A 23,403-nucleotide genomic window follows, 5' to 3' on the forward strand; every position below is an offset into this window, starting at 1 on the left:
ATGCGACCCGCAAAACCGTTTTGTGCGGTTTGTGTAACAAGCTGTTAGCTGTCGTCATCCTTCTTCGAGGGAGAAATGGGTGGAATGGGTCTCTCGAAATTGAATATCGAACATCCGAATTACTCCCGGCTTCGGGGGAACAAATCACCCCGAGCCTTTAAATCCAACGTCTCGCACTGTCAAAAGGCTTACGGGTTTTTTGTAGGAGAGTAGAGGGCTCCTGGAGAGTGTGACCTCGCGAAGACGCTAGACATAAATTCCCCAAAAATTATCATTCCAATCACGTTGGAGGACGTGGATTTCGAAAAGACAACCACCAGTCATCAAACCATCGACCAGTTGCGCGTATTTAGATGCAAATCCGAAACCTCTTCACGGTTGCTTTCAGTTAAAACAACCAAATGGCCCCAGGAGCCGAGGAGTGGTTCGAGTGCGCGATACTTACGCAACGTCGTGATCACTCCAGCGGACCGATCGCCATTCAACAAAAGGAACATAAACTCCACGAGGGTTGTGATTTAAATGTTTTTTCGGTGATTCCCTCTATTTCGGCCATCGGTTGCACATCCTTTTGTCCAAGGAAGGTAAATTATTGCCGCGATACACTGAGCCCATCCTATCGAGCGAGTCTTGTTAAAGTTTCACAGTCAACTGCTATCAATCACCCAACACACACCGGGAAGGGACGTTCCATTAGGAAACGACCCAATTAAAATCGGTTCCTAGCCTTCTCTGTTTCGCCACATGCGCTTGCTGGTCAGCTGATAGATTGAATGGATTTCCCAGGGAAGAGTTTCCGGAAGTGAAAGTAATCCTAATTTTCTCGAAAACGATCGACGTCGGGGGCAGCGTTCTCGACTGTGATTGTGTTTTACTTTTCCGTTTGCCAAATTTGCTGCTCCAAATGGTGCTTCCGGAATTTCGCTGGCGTAGCCCTAACCTTGGCGTAGGAAGAGAGGAATAAGGAGATCGGGCCCCGGGTTGGGGGTCGGTGGGACTGGAATACCGTAAGAAGATTAAGCCATTTCCCGTTCGGTTGGCGTTCAATCGCGTTCTACTACGCGTTCTCTGGAGGTCATAACCTTTCGCTACAAGGAAACAAAGATGGCTGCTGCCCTGCTGTGGATTGCGTTTCGATCCCCCGGTCCGAATAGGCTTCGGTCCCGCTTGCTTCGATTGCTCCTCCGTTACGCTAAACAGACTCGCCAGCATTTCCCTTATCCTGATGCTGAGCGAAAAGAGCAGACTGGGCGATTTTTCATCCAAAGCTCGGATGGAATAATTTTTGGGGAAAATTCCCCCCGCCACTCCACTGTTGGCCAGCCAACCAGTAAAATTAGAATGATGGAACGATGGGATTAGTTGGGCCCGGGAACTTGGTCTTCCTCCATCCGGGGGTGGCTGGCCTTTCCCGGCTGGCTGTTTGGATCGTATTTATTCAAACGATTAAACAGGATTTTGTTGGACCGGGTACGGGCTATGTGCCTTGAGAGTTGAAGTTTTAGGGAAACCAGGACACAAACAGCGAGAGCCTTTACTAGGGTGATCGAGAGGAATGAAGATGATGAACATTTTAATTGAATTTACCCTCCAACAGGAGTCCGTTTGTGCGATACGGGCTATTCGCACTTGAGGGGTGAGAGATCGCCCAGTGCTTTTGTGCAAAAATGTGCCATCAGTAGTTGCTGATTAGAATTGGGAGTTGTTTTGTGGGTGTTTTACCAAGGAACCAGATTCTTCTACTGAGTAGCATTCTGCATAACTAAACGCGCTCTTTTGTTTCTCATTCTCATTCCTCACAGAGTTCATCTCGAAACATCTTCGACGTCCTGCTGATCGCTAATTGATGTCCTGACAAGGCTGTACGTGAATCCGTGAGCCCTACAATTGACTTCAAGGTATGTTTTACCGTGCGTCGCGTGCATATTCATTACAGAAGAAACCGATGAAGAACTTCTTGCTTGCTCGAGGCTCATTTTACCATCGATCATTGTCGTGTAGAGATGCGCCAAAAGGGCTCTGGCCAGTGTATTCCAGCGACTTATACCACCACTTCACGGTCACCGTCGTCCGTCTGGTTCGATGTGGTTGAGTAATTGAATCTCACGCGATTTAATCTTTGGTCCGTGAGATTCACCTCGTTCAGCCGTCGCTATCGTCGTCTGGAAAGACCGCCCTGTGTGCGCGCGGGCGCGCGATAATTTGCCATAATCTTGTGCGTAATTAATTGAACGCACGCAATACGCGTTCGCGGACGGTTTTGCAGCCCATTTGCAGCACGTTGCGTTTGGCCTTGTGCCAAATGATGGGACCGGCCATGTGTTCCCTCGAGTTCCCTCCGGGAGATCGGTTGCTGGTGTGGCCATCGGTTGTTTGTTCAATCAGCAAGTGGGACTTGGATCATTTTCTTGGCGAGAAGGGTGAAGCAATTGAAGACCAAGAAGCACCACGCACTATGCTGAACATTAGCAAGTTTTTCGTACCCTTTGCTAGAGGTAATGGAACCTCCAGTAGAAGCATCTGAAATTATGAAACTATGAGAGGCAAAACATCCAGCGGATACATTCTAGTCAAACTTTTGCCACTTTGCAAAAGAAAGCTAATTGAATCCAAGTGGTTCCGAGCAGCGTGAGCAGCAGTTGGTGCCTTCTTCTAGGGTTGGAATAAAATTTGCATGCTAAACTTATCGTCTCAGCTGCATAATTATAACACCAGCCAACAGCTCGCCTCACTCGCCGGGCTAATGGAGCTGCGATTTGTTTTCCTTCCCAAAAACAAAAAAGGGTCAAGAAAAAGAAGGGCCAACTTTCTCCAGCTTCATGATGCCCTATCGCGCAGCTGACGGGCATACGGAAAGTGATCCCGAAGTAAGAAGAAGGAAAAGAAGGAAGAAAAGATTTCCCAGCTCATCACCTCGCAGCGGATGAAAAATCCAGCTTATTTTTAACGAACGAGCGAGCAAGCGAGCGAACGTAGACCAAATCAGATTGTGGGGAAGTGTTGCCCTTGGTGCGTCATCACCACGATACAACCGTTTGCTCAAGAATGTTTCTTGCAGATCGCTTCGCGTGCTGACAGTCAAAGGCCACGCTCGACGTGCAAGAAATCGGCGAACATCGCGTACCGTATGTGGCAGCTGTGCAAACAGCGATAAATTGTCAGCTCAAACTCATCGCTCTGGCAATCCCTTTTGGTGGTTTTCTTTTTTCACTGGCGTAGGGTTCCCCTCCCCTCCTTTTTTTTGCGCTTGTTTTAAACTCCTGCTCATCCTTTCAACTAAGGCGTCATCGTTAACTTTGTGCTTTGGGTTCCACCGAGCACCGCTGGTTCGATTTCTTGTCATTGGTCGCGAACGCAAACATGGAACCATCGCCGTAGCGCAGCGCAGCTCACGTTAATGCACGAGCTGCTCGTGGGAGGAAATAAAGCAAATAGACTTTGTTTCAATGGGTGATGCAGGTGGCAGAAGGATAGTAGAAGGTGGAAAACGCGAGGGAACCCATAGAGAGTGAAGGAAAATTAAATAAAGTCTGCGATGCGGAAATGTAATGCATAGGAAACTTGGGCTGCAAGTGCTGCCATCCTCCAGCTCGAGATTCCTTCCATTTGGGTCAACAGGCTAACCACGGCTAACCTCGGTGTCGTGGAGCAGATCGTTAGAGAGGGAGGGGTTTTAAACCAAACAGAACAGAGAGCGTCAGGAAGTGCAGTTGCGCAATGGCCGAACGGATGACAACCATGCGACATTGAGAGGCGGTTTGATCTCGAACTCTCGGGGACAGACTTTGAACTTGCTCGACATCACTTGATCGGTTCAAGCGAAGTGCCTTCCGGGTTTTATGATCTCTTTTCCTTGACGCTGCACCAGTCACCCCGTCGCTGGTACCATTTGGCACGTTCAAAGGCATCGCAGCAACCTGCCGTGGTCGCAACCACGGTCTTAACAATGAGGTTAGGTCACACTCGTGCACGGTTGCCGTGTCGGGACTCGCAGCGCAGAAAGCTGGCAAGAAAAGGAACCCAAATGGCAATGTCAATGTTTGCACAAAGTATATGTTTTTAATGGATTACTACCAAGCAATTGGGGCACCTGTGTCGGTGTTCTGTTCCTTTTTCCATTCCACTGCCTGGACTGCTCGCGAACAGTCAAAATTTGACTTTAAAAATCCACTTCAACCGTCATCGTTGAGATGCACGCTGATGGTGGATGAGATGAACAAAACGAATATTTTCCACGTGGAAAAGTTAATGCAGAGTGAGGTAGATCGCTGGGAGCATGTTTTTTTTCGGGCTAGCGGCAGACAAACAGCATCACGAATCCTGCCAATAGATTGCATGGCTGTATGGCACTGCGGTTGCACTGGCACTGGTGTGAAATGTGGGGTGCACGGCAAACAGATTATGGTTTCACGAGTGAAGCAATGCGTGGCGTGGCTTAGTGTTTTCTGCCAGCAAACACATGCTAATGGATGGCGGGAACACTTTTTGTTGGTACCACATTTGTAGCAGTGTAACATCGTTTTTGAATGCTAGCTAATGTTTTTAATGAAAGGTAATGGACGAATGAAAAAATGTCAGCCAATTGCTGCATGAATTTCTACCCTTCTTTACCAGTTTGTTATTTGCAGGAGTCAGTCATTCTGGCAGCATCGTCTGTTTCTCTACCCAATTTACATAATCACAGGAGAATTTTTACATTAGTAGCAAGATAAGAAACATTCTTTTGTCAAATTTACCTCATGATGTTCTTTAGTCATACTATTTTATATATCAACTGAATGTTCGATAGGCTTTTCATATGTCTTATGATTTCTTAAAGGAACTTAATAATTGTTTGATAAAATTCAAGAAGTTTCTAGCTTTTAGTTCATTTATATTAACTGTACCTTTTTATAACTTTTTATCATTTTTAGCAAACCCTCTTAAGCAAACCCTTATCTTTAGTGAATAATCCGTGTATCAACTGTTCAGATAAAAGCTGCCAAGAGAGTGGTTTCAAAACTTAATAAAGCATGATAAGAAACTACTCTTTCCTTACTGGCAATCGCACACCACACTGTGAGTGAGCAGCAAATTAGCACCACAAAACGGTTAAAGTGCTGCGTGCCGGTCGCGTGACCAACCGATCGTCTTCGGTCGACGCAAGTCTGCACACAATCTGCATTCTCACTCATCACGTCCTTCCGACTGACTCGCACTTCACACGCAATCCATCTGGCTCCGACCAAAGCCCTCAAAGCTCAGAACGAATGCTCCGCACACGCGGCCGTCTCGAGTTACACGGCGATGATTTGTCACACAGCGTGAACAATGCGTGAGTGGCCAACCGGCGCCACGCGTCCCGTAACATAACTTTTGCAAGCGTGCCGATGCTCGAGCACGCCTTTCCTCAACCCTAATAGAAAGGGAGGGGGTAAAGTGGTAAGCGAAAGTGATGGAGACGAAGCGTCTCAGGGGGGGCACGCAGGATGACAGTCGGATTAGCACCTCTTCCATCGAATGCGTAGCCTTGCGCCGCTCGTGACAGTCCGGGACCAGGCCGCATAAACAAATGATCCGCTATTAATTTACATTCATCGATTACCGACCAGCGAGTGTCTTGAGTTCGTGCGTTTCACTGTCGCGGAATCTGCATCGGCAGCAGGAACAGCAACAACGTCGTAGATAAACGACCCCGGCAGCGAGTCCATGAGCGAGCTTAATGAGCCATCGCTTAATCGCATTCAGTGCAGGTCGCGGTCATGGTGGGTGGTCTCGCGGTCCCCGGGGTTGCGTATCGTCGCGGATGCTGCTGTAGGAAGTGTTTCACGTTTCGCCGTTTACATTACCGGGGTATATGCGGTGTGAAGGAAGTAGCGGCATAATTTTCAGCTCCAGGAAGGAGCCAGGTAGTGTCTCCAGGATACAGGCGACTCCGTCGCTAGGCTCCACTGATTGTGGGTGAAACAAATGGACAATCGAGTGGAGAAGGGATTCATGCACATACTTCCTTACAATTAATTAGTGTTTATGGCATCTTCGACCTCGGAAGGTCGCCAAGCATTAAGCATTCCTGTGAGGAGATGCACAGTTCCTCCTTTGCTGCAGCTGCAGCTCGTAATTTTCATCCTCCATAATGGGAAGAAATACACCGTCGGCCTCTTAACAACCTCCAGGACAAGCTTTACAGCTTGTAAGACGCGCACAAAAATGGCTGCTACGTGAAATGCAAATGTACGGAGTCCGAGTCGCACCGTAAGGCCATCTTGGGGTTCTGCTTTCGCTCTACGGCACCTCCGGAATCCTGGCAGAACCTGGCTGGCGACAAATTTATGATCACCGTGTTTGCCCCCGGTGTGCTGCTTATAAATATTGGTCCTCGAGGTAAATAATCTTGGTGTCTCTCGCTGCGTGAGCCGCGCCGTAATGTGAGTCAGGTACACGAGTCACTCCTGCTGCTGCTGGATTGCGCGACAGACGTTAGGCAACCGGGACCCGGGATCCTCCTCCTTGTGTAATTCAAATGAGAGCAAATGCAGTCCCCTCCCCGGTGGCAATCGGAATTTACACGCAATATTCTAGCTACCCAATGTGGCAGGACGTCCGTCCCGGCGCCACGTCCGACCGGGCAAATGGTGGGCAAAGATGGTCGCGTTCCGAAATAACAAGCACATTTATCAAACCCGGGAATGCAGCGGCTGACTTGCTAAATGATGCGGCGATGAATTATGAACTGAGCGCGACAGGCGCGACCATCCACGGGCTTTCCGCTGACTCAGCTCAGTGGCGACCAGCAAGCGTCGTGGTTGGCGCTTCGTTCCCGTGGCATCTAGTTAGCTGGGGCTGGGATTTGCGGGGGTACGTTCAATTGAATTGGACACGCTTCTGGACGCCCGGGAGCAGATTACGATTCTAATCTGCTTAGCGAGCTGGATGGGTGGGCATTTCGCGGGACAAATCAGGCGAGTGAGTGTTTTGTACGCGGTTGAGCAACGGTGGTTTCGTTCGTTTACCATGTAGCAGACTTAGCCACTCGGGAAGAGAGTTTCATCATTTTGAGTTTTACTTTGTGTTGAGTTTGTTGTTTGATTTTTAGTTTTTGATTTACATAAAAAATACACATATGATTAATTTGAATAGTATGTCGGTAACAGCATAAGCTAACAAATAATTTCTGGCGACATGTACAGGGTGCACCAGCAGGCGGTACCCAATTTTAAGGTTGAATAACTCTGTCCTTTTCCAGCCGATTTGGACAAGTAGGCCAGTTTCTGAACCATCAGTCTATGCCATTTTAGTAATAGATCACTTCACGGTAAAAGAGCGGACTGAAATTAGAGGTGAAATCCCCAAAATAACTCCCTAAATGTTGCCAAAACAATGTAAAATGTCATTGATCGATATTATAGTTCGAGTATGGCACAATGAATGGCATAGAATAACCTAAATAAAACTGATTTAATTTTTAAAATCGGCTGAAAATGACAGAGTTATTCAACTTTAAAATAGGATACCGCCTGATGGCGCACTCTGTATATCTTTTTCGATAAAATAGCTTAGGTATTTGAACGTCGAATGGTCAGTAATCGTTGAGTTTGTAAATCACCAACGATCGATTGTAATTTTGAGCCACTAATTAGAAGTCCGCCGTGGTTAAGCAATTTTTTAGAAACATCTGTTCCACCAACGAACTGATGAAATGGCTGGTGGAGGTTTAAAAACCATGTTTTATGTTTCACAATACCCACGTTCGGTCATCTCTTGCCCCTTATCACGCATAATGGTAACTGATTTACAGGTTCGCGGGTAAATTTTCATCGCACTGCAAAAAAAAGGATGTTTCAAAACTACCTGAACAGCACGAACATATCATTTCATTACAGGTTACAACCCTGACCGCATGTTCATCGAGTTAATTTTATATGTTTCGTCCTCGACCGCTCGAGCTCCTGCCCCGCCGGTGAGACGTGAGAGAAAGTGGTTCGGAACCGGAGTTCCTCCGGTTCCTGGACCAGTTTAGCTTCCCTGTCACGAGACCCGCGGGGCGTTGGCTTCGTGAAATTCCCGCCGATTTTTTTTACCGCCTCACTTTGAATGACATTTTAGCATAGTTTCTACATAAAAGCGCATCGGATGCGGCAACGGCAACGGTGGTGGCGGCGGCGAAAGAGAAAGCGAGCTTGACTTTTGGCCCCCGAGCTCATTCATATCGGTGGAGGCGGCCAGCGACAGACGGAGAGCGAGAGAGTGTGTTACGCGAACTGGAGACCAATTATGCTACGCATAAGGTAGCATGACATTTTGCGCACGTCAGCGTGTGATATGTTCGCGTTTAATATTTGTAGGTTCGAGGGGTGGGGGGAAGGTTTTCTCTTCTTTCAGATCCCATACTACATACTGACTGACACTCGATCTCGGGGGTCGATTGGGGTCGAAATGATAAATTTTGTTGAATTCGCAGACAAATGCAAATCATTTTTCGGCACCGGCCCAGTGTGTGGTACGTAATTGCAGATCGATTTTGCATGTTAAACTCGTTGCATAGTCTACGTACACGATGTTGTTCGAAGCGACCCGTTTGGGGTTATCTTTTTGTTTAACCTTTCGGCCGTGTTACCTCATCGCGTCATCCGATGCGATCCGTCGGTTAGCCGTCGGGAGTAAATCAGGTTAACGAGATCGGTGATGAATTGCACAATCGATTGCACTTCAATTGCAGCACAATGCACTGGAGCGATACATACAATTCATCATACTCTACTCTACCCCTTCTACCTCAGCTCGTGGTTGGTTCCATTCGGTTGCTTCACTTCAGGTTTCACTAAAATTGCATCGCAAATCTTGGCTCACAAAATGGCTAAACGAATGCACCGTAGTACAACAGCTGAGGCCGACCAAAGGTGTGCTGTCCAGAGAGAGAGACAGTGTGAGAGAACATGCAACCTCAAGATTGCTCCGATGAACATCAACCGCGTCAGGTTAGCACCACAGCAGCACAACCAACACCGACAGACAGCACGCAGACTCATCGTTCTATGTTTCTATTTGTGCTGCGCTTGAAAACTCGAAACCCGGAAAAAGGCACGTCCGGGGTCCCTTTGCTGTGGTCACATCTAACGGGCAGCAGCAGCAGCCGCTCGACTGCAACGCTCTAGCGTGAGGCCCTTGGAGGGCACCGTGCGGCTGTTGCGGTTGTTGCTGTGGCACCGACGTCTAATTTCCCTCGAGGGTGCATCCAAACGAATATTCGGCCAGCCACAAAGCGTAGCGTTTGCAACCACGTTAAGGGGCGGAGGGAGTTTGTCAGGAAAACATTCTTTGGGGATGAAAGTTTTATATCTTTCGTCCGTTCCGGCCGAAGAGGGAAGCAACTTTACCAAAGGGCAGTGTGCAAGTTTGGCGAAACTTCAAAAATTGCTGCAACGCATTCCGAACGGCGACTTAAGCACCGAAAGGATGCTGCTTCTGTTCTGGAGCAAACCCTCGACGCTACGTTCTATTTGTGGGGGAATTTTGTGGAAAAATAGAAAGCAATCAGAGATCAACAAGTACGAAGAAAATGGTTCGCAAAGCTGGACAGTGAAGACTTCTGTCAATATTTGACAAAAGACCATCCGGATGCTTGCGACAGGGACAGGGGACAGGGGAGAGGGGAGATTTAAGATGCTGTGCGAGGGATTCCAATAGGGCCGGCTGGGCAAAACAATGGAATGGTCAGCTTGCTTGCGGTGTTTAGTAGGTAATTCAAGTTGAAGCTCTCGGATATAGACGTTCCACTTTGATGGAGCCACTGAGTGGACGAGAACCTTTCCCCGGGGCGAGGATTCTGCTTTTCAAATCACATAAATTGCCCATAAACACCAAACACGCAGGTGGCGGTAAGGTGAGCAAATATATAGAGCGGCAAAAGGTACCTGGCACATGGTCTGATCGTTAAGGACAACCTGCTTAGGACGCTGTCGTTACGCTCGAACATCGGCGGTGTCGATGGACAGGACAGGCCATTTTGGGTCATGCCTGGACCCTGATCGAGAGATAGGACACCTCGGCCGGACGTCTCGGCACAGCTGAGGGGAGTACACTTCAGGTTTATTGAGCTCGGTAATAAAACAGAATGTTCTATTAAGTCATTACGCCGGAACCATATGCAACAGCATCCACCACCGTAATGGGTTAAGCGGCGCTTGTATGGTCCTGGCAAATGGGTTGTGACGGAGCTAACGGTTTGGTGTATTAGCAAGTTAGGTAGATCAGTGGTGCTTTTGTTCAAAATATGAATTGTTTTGCAAATATTTCGTCTTTAGAGAAGCAAAATCCTTTTTTTTTAAAGGATTTTCATCCCTTTTAAACTTATTATTTATTTGTTTAAATGGTGTATTATCTACTTCGAATCAGGTCACAGTTATTTTTCATTTAGGTAAATGTTCACCAATTACTTATTTTTATAGTTTTCGTTTCGCAATCGCCTATTCGATGTTTTTTTCAACCATGGTAATTTTTTTCATCTTTTCACATGAAATCTCAAACCAGTTTCAAGAAACAGAAAGCGAACTTACCATGAAATCATGTAAAAGCTCCACTAGTTATAATTAAACGTAATCCGCCCGTCCAACTAATCCCCCGATTGTTGATGCAATGCAGCCAGTCATTAACTTCGTCAAAACAATGGCAGCGTACTAGATGTCTTCACACAACAACAGCATCCCACATTGCATCGAGATGTCAGTCCATATTCGTCGGCAAACTACGCATCGCGTCCACGGGGTCAGGATTAGCTATTCCTCGCCGACAGTTCACGACATTCCAAAGGCATTGTTGAGCATTAAACCCGGGCCCGGCCCGTGGTCAATTGACTCACTGACTCACGTGTGTACGTTTCGGCATGCCTCCGCTTAATGGCCATTAGCGCGTGATTTATGCCGGCTTAATTATCCATATCCCACAGGCACCGTTTCGGTTTCGGAATCGGATCGGAGTTCGCTCAACGAGACCGTGGACACCGAAGGTGGTGGTATGCGGTTTATGTTCACGCGTGGAAGTGGCTGATGATATTCTATGCTGGCACCGGTATCACGGGTGTTGCTGGTGGTTCAGTTGTAAAGTCAACTATTATCTTACCAATTTCTAGTGTCATCGTGCAACAGAGAGAGCGTGGTGCGTTTGTCTTGCTTACATAAACCTCCCCTCCGCTCGGCTCGTGAACAGGTTGTTGCGGATCGATAATGATGGTGAATGGTTTGCTGCATGCAGCATCTGCGTGGTGATGCGTTCCGATCGCTTTTCTCCAATTAGTTCACAGAGTAAACGGTGTACGGGTCCCGTTAATCAACCTGCCTGGCATGTGAGAGGGGTTGATAAGTTGTCATAAATTAAACAAAGCAACCGGAAATTGAAAACCAATTGCGATCAGTTGCGCGGGCTCGTTTGGGGTCCTTTGCGTTGGCTGTTTGTGCTGCAGATCGATTAATCTTGTTCAAGTTACACGAATCGTCTCATCTTTCAGCAATGGGTGCAGTGTGCAGCGAGGTGGAGTTGGTTAGCTAAATTTTATCATCACCTTACCGTTCTACTGTTCTGGGCTTTAATCGGGGAAATAAACGCTGCATCACAGACTAGCATCACGTTGCATCGCAATTTATGGTGAACCTTTTACAAGAGCGCGCAGTGAAATTAAAGCGATAATTAATGATACCCCAAAAGTTCACCAACTCCACCCACGGGGTAGCGTGCTGCCGTTTTGGTAATTATCGAATATCAATAACCTCCCACGATGCACACACGGGGATCCGCAATCCCCGGAATGGTTGCTCGGATGCTCGAGGAGTGGAAATAATTTGGCGAAAATTAGCCCACCCTCCCAGCAGCGACCAGCGTTCGACGTCCGTGAATGGGAAACCGTGGCTGCACCGAAAAAGGAAAAAACCAAGTAATTTAATGAAAATTTGCAAAACGAAAATGTTGGCGCCACCGCGCGTGGCCTCGCGACCGTTCGACTCTCATTATGGAGTTTTCCAATCGTTACAGATGCACAGAGAGCAAGAGAGAACCAAATTTGTTGCACGGCGGAATGGCGGAATGTGAAAACAGATACTTAACGATGGTACGTTAATGGTGGTGCTGCCTTGTTCGTTGCGGACAAGGTAACGTGTGGGTGCGAAAGTGCGGAAATTACTCATCAAAAGCCAAAAGCGCCCGCTGGATTCTGGTCGTGGTCAGTGCGGTGGCGCAGTGTAAAGTGCACCGCGAACACGATGCATCAATCAATGTGCGGGAAAATTCTGTAAAAAAAACCTCCCAAAAAGAACCCCGAACCGAAGGCGATAATTATGATAATGAGCGCAGTGGTGGATGGTGCGATGGTGGGGAATTCGGGATCGCTATTTGGCGATTGGCGATGGAATGCTTTTAATGCTGTCCAGTTCATTGGTGGCTCTGTTTGGGCCCACCAAAATCCTTACTAATCCGGTGCCCTGAACCTGCAGCTCGGTGTCGTCGCTGCGAACTGCGTGCACTAATCTGGGAAGTAAAATATTTAACTACCGACGTCAAATTAGTTGCAAATGAATTCTTGCCCTCGCACCCCAGAAAACAACTTAATCCTGTGGAAGGGATGGATTTTGTTGTCCACGCGAAGAAAAGTGGTGAGGGAAAAGTTATTAATTTCACGTTCACAACGGGCTGGCTTCTCCTTTTTGCTGGGCAGCATGGAAAGTAATAAAACTACTCACCGCCAGCACATGGCACAGCCCTGCGAAGCAGAAGCGACTGGAGCAAAGGCTACTATTTTAGAAATAAGAAAATGTCCAATAAAAACGAAGGAAAAAGGTCTTGTGGTGTGGCCCCACGGTGGGAGGGGTCTATGCGGATTGGAACCGCATCAGCGCGGAAGCGCAAATCCCTTAACTGACAGGTTAACTTAACTGCCGGACGGTCCAAGGAGCCACGGCTGTTCCTTTCAAGCTTCCAAGATTAACGAGGCTAAGACGGAATCACAAACCCCGGGTGAGCCCTGAAATTTCATTATTGCCGGCCAGTCGAGGGTTGAGCGCAAGGATTCGGATGTCCGTCAGCTGGCTGCCAGCAACCTTAGCTCTGCTGCTTCCCCGTTTTGAGCTTCGTAAATATATTAGAAAGTAAATTAGAGCGCACCATTTTATTGCGCTTTTATGTGTTCATTAGTTTCTGACCCTCGGATTGTTTCATGGTAAGGCGCATTAACTACGACTCCGGGAATGTTTCCGAAATGTTCCCACTGGCCGTTAGGTTTTCTAGAAGCTCTGCACACCGGTTACACAAAACTCCTAAAATGCAACAAAGACTGCTTCTGTTTCTAACTGTGTCAACGAGCAACGACCATTACTGCAACCGTTGCAACACACCAAAGAAGGAAGCTATTGGCCCCTCGGTGGCTCACCAGCAACACGTTCTGCGCGCGCGGTCCCAAGGTTATGCTCGATTACATCTTGACGGCATCGGAACGGCAATGGCCTGAACTTGATATCGATCGCTCATAAATCTCCCGTTAGCCCCTAATGGACACCCTTGGCATGCTGGATCGCATGGAGGGGTCTGACTTGACTGCATTGCCACTGCCACTGCAAAACCATTCTCAAGTTCAATGCACTTTGGGGGGCGCCAACGACGATGACGACGACCACGACGAGAGCACGCGAGAGACCACACGAGAGCGCGATCACAACAAACGGCCAGCCCCACACCGCTGGCGGCACCCTACGGTTCGGAACTGGTTTTTCGGTTCAGTTGCCCGATACGGTCAAAAGACGGTCGACTCGTGTTGCCCGTTACTGGCGACCGACCAGCAGCACCAGCAGCTTATGGTTGAGGAATGTGGAACCGTTTTGGGAAAATATTTGATGTGTTTAAGGAAATGATTGAAGAGCAACTAAAATTATAGACTATTGTTTGATACTTTTTGTTGGTAGTTTTCATTTTATTTAAAAGAATATTTGAAAAATGAATGTTATATGAAAAGACTCTAAATGTTGAAGTTAAGAAGAATCTTTGTAAAGTTGCTCAAGACGCTCAAGCGCAAGAGATCAATCTTCAAGAGATCCAAGTACGCCATGTAGGCATTCGCTTGCAGTCGTTGTGTGGCCTGCTCCGTCGTTTACTAGCGACGGAGCAGCTGACTGCGTTGCATAACCTCAATCCGGTTTGCAGACAGACCTCGCCGCATGCCTAATGGTTGACGTTTATTCTGGATATAGTTATTTATAATATGTTTACCCACGTTTTTTACATTACAAAACCCCATGTGCGCTATAATCGAAATTATATTCAATTGAAAAAAATCATTTCTTTTAAAAAAATTGTTCTCTACACAGTCCATAGCTCACTAGACACGACTTCATCGACTGGTGGAACTGGTTCTCCGCTCAAGGACTTACGCTTGCCGTTCCGGTGCCTGGACAAGGTATTACGTCAAGTTTAAGGTCATAACGCTTCTAGGCCAGTGCCTCGTTGCGAAGCGAATGCAGCTCTGTTGTTAGGTCAGGAGTCGTTCGTTTAGGGGTATCGCTTCTACACTGTCGACTGATCTGGAAGCGCTTTGGAGTATCCGGACATTCACAGGACACACGATTGATGCAGTTGCCCAATGTATCATATTCATCGCAGTTCGTCAAGCATGTGCCGGCTGATTTCCGGCCGGTTTCCGTTGTCCGCTGGGCGTACGGGCGGATACAGTTCGATTAACTTCATCCACCGCACCGACACTTCCTGCCTGCTAGCGCTACTAACGCGCGACTGCTGCATCAGCGAACCGGGTGTCGAACCACGGCGGCCAACAAAGCCTCCTGCAGCCAGCCAGATCAACCGCAATGCAGATTGCAATTTTCATTTGCGCGGTGACTGCAGACCATTGAACCGGAGCACCACGCGGTTCGCGTTCGCTTATGCTTGTCACCAGCGGGATGGCCACCGCTGATGCCACATTCGTCAAAAAGTGCACCACCGGTCGATGGTAGTCGCGACCACTGGCTGATGCGATGGTTGACCGCCAACGCCACCACAACGGAGCGCAACGGAAGCGATTAAAAATAGCATAAAAAAATACGACGGGGAACAAAACATTGTGCAAAAGTGATCGATTCCGAGGTGTCCTTTGGGCGACTGACTTTCTCGCTTGACCGCTTTTCACCGCACATACGGGGGCGCCATCAGTCGGTTGACCGACAAGTGAAGTGGAATCGGATCATCCCGGAGTTAGCGGTTTTTGGTGGGACTGGAGCACTTTGCTGCACTCTGGCAGAAGCAGAAGCGACAGCCGGTGGCGGTTGTACCCGTGTTCCCCGGTTCGGTTTGCAATCTGCTGACGAGGTGGCGTCATGCTGATGATGATGCTGCATCGAATTGTCAGCGAAATGTTGGACGACACAAAAATGTGGTTATTTTGATGCTACTGATGCCATTCTGGTGATGATGTAGAACACCGGAAGATGGATGGTCGCACTGAACGAACGCTGATGGTGAATTGTTTGCATACTTTGGCATCTGGTTAGTAAATAAAATGCTTTACGGACGACCCTGCTAGACAGAATCACAACTGAAACAAAACCAGCAATTCAAGTGCCATGGCGGTAACTTCAAACAAAACGACAACTGACCATGATCTTGTGCGGAATGTGAAAGAGATCGTGAAAAAGTGGATCAAACGCCATCCATTACGCCGCACCGAATCAACGGCGACCAAGTGCTGTCCTGACCATGCACTTAGACGAAGGCCAATGCCGAATGGCTCTCACGCTGCTCTCGGGCACTGTTTTCTTTCCGACCGGTTTTTTTGTTTGTTTCGTTTTCGTCTTCACCGCCATGCCAACCGTGGCCAGGGTCGTCGATACTCAGAAAACTACTTCAAAAAAATGAATTTTCGATCCCATTCTCACACCATCATCCCCCGTGGCATCTGGTGGAGTGGAGGCGCAACGTTAGCATCGTAATTCCTCTTTAAGTACACGACCATGGATGCTGCCGACCGAATGCGATGCTTCTGGCCGGTCCATTGGAACTGACGACCATGAGAGGAGGTGGCAGCCGAACGTTCGAACGTAAATAACAATTAAACGCAAATTGATCGAGCATAAACTGCGTGCAGGAAGAGAACAGAGCTTTGCGCTGGGATGGCCGTTTAATCGAAAATCGGCCACAACGGTCGGTCTCTGATGAACGCCTGCAAGGGGTGCAGGTGAACGGATTTTTGTTGTTCCGGATGCCCACGATTTGTCTCTTTGTGTTCGACCTGCCGTAAATTTGGGATTTTTTCAGCGGTTGGACATTCATTCCTTGGGTGCAACGGAGCCTCCGGTTGGAAAGCCGGAGAAGCTTCACTCGGCCGTAAACGGATTATATCGTGATTGGAGCTATGATGAGTATGAGTTAATGGGAGTTAACGGCTGGTACATCGTTTTTTTTTTAACATATATAAGGACGGACGAGCCGTATGTTTAAGCTGGTACATCGTTCAGCAAAGGGGTTTTTAAATTCCCAGATTCGCAAAATGGGGATGTAAAAAGGAAGGAAAATATAAAAGAATCTTTCATGAGCGGTAAACTATCATTGGCTTAATGTAAACTGTCAAACGTAGTGGATGTTAATGTCAAAACATAATAACTAACGTTAACTGAGTGTTTGTATAAGAAGTTAATAACGAAGAACCGTTCTTGCTGTGTGATTGCTCAGGCTCGGTTTAAGAGATTTATTCGAACCATTTTTTAAGAAAACAAAAACATTTAGACATCAATTAATGGGTTGTACGGATCGATAGGTTATGGTTTTTACAGAAAATTAAAATCCGCAATTTCCAAACAAGAAGAATAAGTGCTATCACTGCAATGCAATGAAGTAATAGCATCTCTACTTCATTCTACGTTTTGAAAGTTCTTAGCGACAATTTTTGCGTTCGTCTACTGGCAGCTTAAGGTTCACGTGGATGAAACTGTTTGCTGTATCAATATTAACATTCACTGAGTGTCGAACACATTATCAGAAGATGGCCTAAGTAGTCACGGATTGACGCAGTCGGATGGCCATCCAACAGATTCAAATGAGTTTTTAACGCGCCAGCTTCATGAGCCAATTCATGCAAACCGCACCGGGCGCGCGCTCTCGTTGGGTAATTTGATCGAAATCTGGGCCTGAAAACCGATCGGAACCACCGTAACGATCACCGTTAACACCGTCACACCCCATCAGGCAAATCGCAAAACCAACATCGTCGAATGATGAGGATGAGCGAAATGAGCCGGAAAATCCTCATCATTTCAGGCCAGCATAACATAATCAGCAGTGCCATCATCAGTGCCGCCATCCAATGGGCCCCCACCCTCTCCCCCCGTTTGTGGGTACTCCGTGCGGTGGTCCCAGTTCTCCGATTAGAGGTTTTTTAGGGGAGATGGGGCACAGTAGCTCCCGGTCCCGGGATTTAGCTCGACGCAGAAGTGGTTCCGAAATCGTAAAGTGTAACCCACAGAACCACATCACAAGAGCTCCGTGCCCTCGCTGGTTTTGCGCTGGTCGGCTGGGTGACTATGTTGCCATTAACTCCGGAACCTCGCACGAACGCCGCATGTACCGGCATATAATGCATATAATTACGTAAGCCTTCGCTCTGGTCAGCGCCCATTACCATCATAAGTGACCCGAGAATGGGTTGGGATTCCACAAAGCAGCAGCCGCCAGCCACTGACCGGCGCACCGTCACCGAAGTTCAATGTTGAAATTAAATCCGCAATTTCGCGCGTCCATGCACCGACGCCGACCTGACACGGTCTCGACCGCACGCTGCCACGGTCAGCCGAGAGCGGGAAGAGCGAGGTGTCACAGTGATGTAACACTCACCGTGACGATGATGATGATGATGATGAGGATCTTCGAAATGAAGAACCTGCGACCGTGTTGCTACGATGCTGCAGCAGCGGGCGAGAAACGGTTTGTTCTTCGGTTTCACTTCAGTAATCAACTCCCGCTCATCACAGTGCACCGTTTAATGTCTTTATTGGTTCAGCTTTATTATGGCCAGAAGACGGATGGCCAGTTTGGGGGAAGATTATTAATTTTTTTCCTCTTCTTCGGTTCGCAATTCGGCATCCCCGCGGGGGGCCACGGCTAGGCTCAAGTTGGGCAGATAATTGTGGGGTATCGATGTAGGTTCGTCGCTGTCGGTGGTGTGTTTAAAGCAAATTGTACGAATGTGTTTTTCACGCCAAATGATCACCGTTTAAGGGTGATTAAGTTATGCTGCAGGCCGCTCTGCAATGGCCTCTCTTCATTGCCGAAGGTTACACATTATGAGGGTAGTAAAGCAAGTTAAAGATGCCGGTGACTTCTGTGGGCGGCCGGCCGGTCGCTCGCTCTTAAGTGTTTTACCATTAAATGAAGGAAAAATAAAGGCAAAAATATTGATTTTACGTTCGACTGCGTCTCGAAATGGTCCTCTGTTATTGTCGGTAAGTGGTGCAATCATTTGCGGTAGTTATTAAAAGTGAATCAATAAAGTAGGCCAACGGTCAATTTTAGTCGCCGGAATTAATCTGAAATATGGTTTCGGTGATAAAAAAGGGAGAGTATAAATTTGAACATTAAATGTTTAATAAACATTCCCGAGAGTGGCATCACTACCACGTTTTGTGTATTGAGAATCAAGAAAAGAATATCTGTTCCTGGCATCTTAAGTATCTGCAAATGTCTGTCTGCCTTGTGCTATCTGGGCCAAAAAGGGACCGTCCATCTAATCAGACCACTACCGAGCATGTCCTGAGCAGCACCTTTTCACACTCGAAACTGTCCGCGAGGTGTCGATTATAAACGTAAAACGACGCCATCCCTGAAGATGCCGTTCCACGATAAACAAATTTCGCTCGGGAAAAGTTCAAACTCTGTGGAAAGTTTGGCCACTTTGGACGTCAGTGTAATCACATTTCACTTTCATTTTCATAACCAGCGGCACCGAACGCACCGGCAAACCGATATGCAAAATCATTCCACCGCTTCCACTTCCTTCGACTATTAATCGAAGTTTAGTCAGCCTGATTGAACAGCACCGGCTGTGACGAGATGGGGGAAGAGGGACCGTTTGACAGGGTTTCAGAGTTTCATCGTTCGTTCTTCATCGTCGAAGCATTGTTGGAGTTGATCCGGAGATCCAGGCGGATCCAACTTTTTCCCGTCGTCGAGAGCCGTGGCTTTTAGTATTGAAAAAGTTTCCTTGACCGACGTGAGGTCAGTGGACGTGAGGCTGTCAGGAAGGCGCCGCAAACAGATTGAATTCAATTTCTGTTAAAGATGGTTTTTTTCGGGGGAACTTTCGTTGAGCTGCCAGAGGACCATCGACGGCGCTAACCAGGGACAGATCCATTCCCTTCAATAAACCACGCTACGAGTTGTTATCGACAACACGTGGAATAGACCAAGGGTGTCATGAGCGGTTCTGATTCGCTTCGCGGTATCACAATAATTAGTTTTCCAACAACAACAACAAAAAATAACCTGTCATAGTTCGACTGCATCAACTTATTGTCACGTGTCATTGGTTCGCATCCTCGTGTTCCTGCATGTTTGTTACGCAAAATTCCGGTTCCATGTCCGGCGTCCACCTCCCCGGGGGGTAGATCATTATCCGTCACTGATTTGCAACACATTCAACCGCATTTACTGCCGATGCGATAAACCGTGCGGCACATCCTCACGTGGCCCGCCAATTTTATGGACGGTGGATGGAGTGTGGCCCTTCTACCACCAACTCTGGAGTTCCTGGGCTGGGATACTGCTACTGCTGCTAGTGACAGCTAAATTATTCGCTCGAACGCATCCGCAAACCGCATTAGTTGCGCGACGGGGTGGCCAACTAGCGCTAGCGCGGGAATCGGTCGGTTGGTCGGACAGGAGTTTGAATTCAATTTGGGGAGGCTTCCAGCGTGGTGCTTGCCTGTGGTGGACATTCGGACAATTCCCGCCCAATGTCCCTCCGTCTTTCCCCATCTCGGGTTACCGTAAAACAAATAAATTGTCGGGAAATTATGATTGGTACCGACAAGCCATCATGTTTTGGGGGGGAACCTAGCGGCGAGCAACCGTTGTTAGTTGTTTGGTGCCAGTAGATGTTGTTGGTTGTGGGCGCTTAAAGGCCCTTAAAGGTGTTTTGAAAGCGGGCGTTGAAGGTGTCACTTGAAGTGGAATAAATTTAAAGCACCTCTACTCGATCGACCACTCAAAAGTCATTAAACTGGCTGTTCTCCTGACACCCACTTCTTGCACTTCATGCGAACACATTTTCAAGTTTTCATCGTCCACTCGCGTACTGCTCCCTGGCCTGGGATTTCCTGGAAAACATCGATCCTCTGCTTCCCGTTTGTAGGGATTAAAAACTTAATTTTTCCTTCAGCACCACCCCCGGGAAACATTTCTCCTTACTTGCGCCTTGATGTTAATCACCTTGGGAATCGCCTTCCCTGACAGGTGCTGATGTAAAAGGGGTGGGCGGGTGGCTAGTGGCTTAGTATCGCCCCTCTCGAAACCCCAACACTTCCTCTCAATGGTGGTCATTAGTGAGAAAATTTAAAACCACAGCTGCTCAGCCGCTCGACAACCGCCATCCGCTGTTGAAGGATGCATGCTAATTAGTTTTTGATTCTGCAAACCACCGAGTTGCATTACCGGAGGGCGAGAACCATGGTTGCACCATACTCCAAGGATGATCGAGTTGTGGTTCGATGATGGTCTGGCAAGATACAGGCCCGAAGATGCCGTGCACTGCGACGCTACTCAAGATGGCCGCCGACGACGACGATGGTCTGTTGCGCCAGCTGTTTCAATCCCCACCCCGGTTTGCCGCATAGTTTCGAGATAAATAATGAGCGAGCGGTCCACCGGGCTGGCATTGTTATCCTTGGGCTATGTTGTGATCAGTTTGCATGTTAATGACTGGCGTGTACTATCGTTTCGTCGTTGGTGTCGCCTGAACTTGAACCAACTCAAGCTAAGACGGAGCGATGGCAGACCTCCTGCGGTGCATGCTGAGAATGCATTTTTGGCCCCCATCTCTGCCCGTGTGTTGTCTTAGCAGCTCATCATCATCATCGGCAGCAGCAGCGCAAAACATTGCAGCACAAAAGCAGCATCGGTGCAGCATCGGTGTCCCCGAGTATGCTTCGGTATGCGGCATTCAGCTGTCATGTTCGATTATTGCAACGATTTACCGACATTCCGGTTCGTGAGCAATCGGTGTGGGGCCAAGGGTTCTTCTCGCAAGGTTTAGGGGTTCATTTCGAGCCCTCGCAAGCCTGTAAATTGTTCTACTCGTTGCTGGTGTAACATTGAGCCGTTGCATTTAATGTGACATTCCATTGAGAAAGTGTATGTCTCATGCCTACCAACCTAATACCAATCTCGGTGGTTTGTTCTGTTCTCTTTTACAGGTACGTCCCAGGGTTTAACCTTCGCCGTGCGATTCTACATCTTCTTACTGAGCGGAGCGCTGACGTTGTGGCCATCCACTGCATCTTGCTGGGTTGTTACTTATACTCACGACTTGGTATGCAAATTACTCATTGTTAGGGCTCAATTACATCTGATTGATCTTGTCCAACCAGGCCGGCAGTGTACCAGGCAGGGGCTACCGTGTTCGTTCGTGTTCTTTGACGAAAGAATAGCGCAGGAAAATGTCCCATCGCCGGGGGTAATCGATGTAAAAGCATTCGATCGATCAATTCATGGGTATTATCTTATGATTGGTAGCAGATGATGAGGTCGATGATGGCTTTTAGCTGTACGTTGGTGTCGGTTCTAGGCGTATTTAAGATGCTAGACGCTTAGTTTACTTATTTACATTGTAATATCTTGGTTCTTGCATTTGAAAACGCATTTATTGTGTTTATATTTAATAACTCAAGCAAAAGCCTAGAGGATAATATGAAAAATCAATGTCAATGTTGCATTTTTTTTTAATTTCAGAAAATTTGTACATTATTCCGATGTTATCATTATCCTCAGAGATACAACAAATTGATAATTGGTCGATTGAATCGACTAGGAATACCTAAACTAGAGGACTCTAACGTAGTGTAAACAATTCACATATCCATTTATACCCTAACCACTTCAAAGGGGCCACAATGATGAGTCATCCGCCACACGGGAGGAGGACAATGGAATGGTGAAGGGGCATTAACTACCGCGCACTACACTTTTCTGTCAAACATGTCAAACACTCCAGATCAACATGGTTCCTTTGATCGCTCATTATTCAAACGGCTGGCTAACGGGCCTCCTTCGCTTTGGCCCGCGTTGCCCGTGAATAAACTTCCGCATTGATTTGAAAAGTGTTCACCACGCGCCATGTCAGGTCAGGCCAGAGCAACACCACGGAGCACGAGAGCAGAAAGCAAACACTAGGGTGCACCGTCTGGTGAGTCCTGGCGGCACCACTAGCTATCTATCTATCGCACCAACATCGGACAAGGTCAGCCATGTTCCGGCGGCCATTTAACCATAAATCAAGCCCGGTTCTGACCGCCAGGCCGCTCCGCGGGGCGTCTCTGACTGTCCTGGGGTGGGTTGGGTTCGCCGCCAAGACAGACCGGGCGCTGCTGGGTTAATCACTGTAATCCATCATCTATCCTGCGGCAGAGGATAAACAGAGGCGGTGGCACGCACTCGGGTCTGACCGAGTCGCCAGACACTCGGATTCCGACTTTCTCCAGCACGACGACGACGCCTCAAACAACAAGGACATCATACTTTGACTTTCGCTTCGTTTCGCTAGAGGTCAGCCAGCTTCGGAGGCTTCTTTGTCAGCCCTAAGACAGTGGCGTGTGTAAAGTGTTGTTCTTTCCTTTGATGGAGTGCCATCTCTGCTGTTTCCTCGATAGATCCAGCCACCGAGGCGCCAACGACGACGACTTCTGCTGTCGCTCACGACCAACTCCAACGCTCTTGTCTCTCTTCTGCATCGTCACATCAGAATAGGCGCTGGGCTAGTTCATGAGCAGTGGCGCGTTGCAAATGATTCAATCGGCTCCACCAGTTAATTAACTTCATTGCAGCGCACACAGCTTCATTTGCATAATCAAGACGTGTCGTTTATGGTGGAACGCCAGGCTTCTGACGCACCGCTTATCGTCGGATCGCTTATCGCACTGGAGCAGGAGGAGCAGGACACTACTGGCACTGTACTGGGGGGGCATCAGCATTGCGGAGTTGCATCGCGTTTCGCTATCGAGTGCACACTCGAGCTTCCCTCCCTTTATCGTGCATTTTTTAGCTCTCTCTCGCTCTCTCTTCTGTTCCAACCGAATCCCTACCCCATTATCGATCACGCCGAGTCTGCAATTCTCTCTGCCAAGTCCCCAGTCTAGTGGCAAAACCAGCGCAAGGGGTTTCGAGAACCCTTCATCGACCCCTTTCATCGGC

The 23,403-nt window shown here is 48.0% G+C and overlaps 1 protein-coding gene across 3 annotated transcripts in view; it reads left to right on the forward strand.

Moving 5' to 3' along the window:
* Window positions 1–23,403, forward strand: part of LOC126577156 (titin) — a 121,157-nt gene that overhangs the window by 33,486 nt on the left and 64,268 nt on the right. For all 3 annotated transcript variants that reach the window (XM_050238592.1, XM_050238590.1, XM_050238591.1), the window contains exon 2: window positions 1,803–1,898. The gene's annotated coding sequence lies outside the window, so the exon portion shown is untranslated. The remainder of the gene's footprint in view (window positions 1–1,802; window positions 1,899–23,403) is intronic.

This window comes from Anopheles aquasalis, chromosome 3 (genome assembly GCF_943734665.1).
Source record: "Anopheles aquasalis chromosome 3, idAnoAquaMG_Q_19, whole genome shotgun sequence".
NCBI classification, from domain to species: domain Eukaryota; kingdom Metazoa; phylum Arthropoda; class Insecta; order Diptera; family Culicidae; genus Anopheles; species Anopheles aquasalis.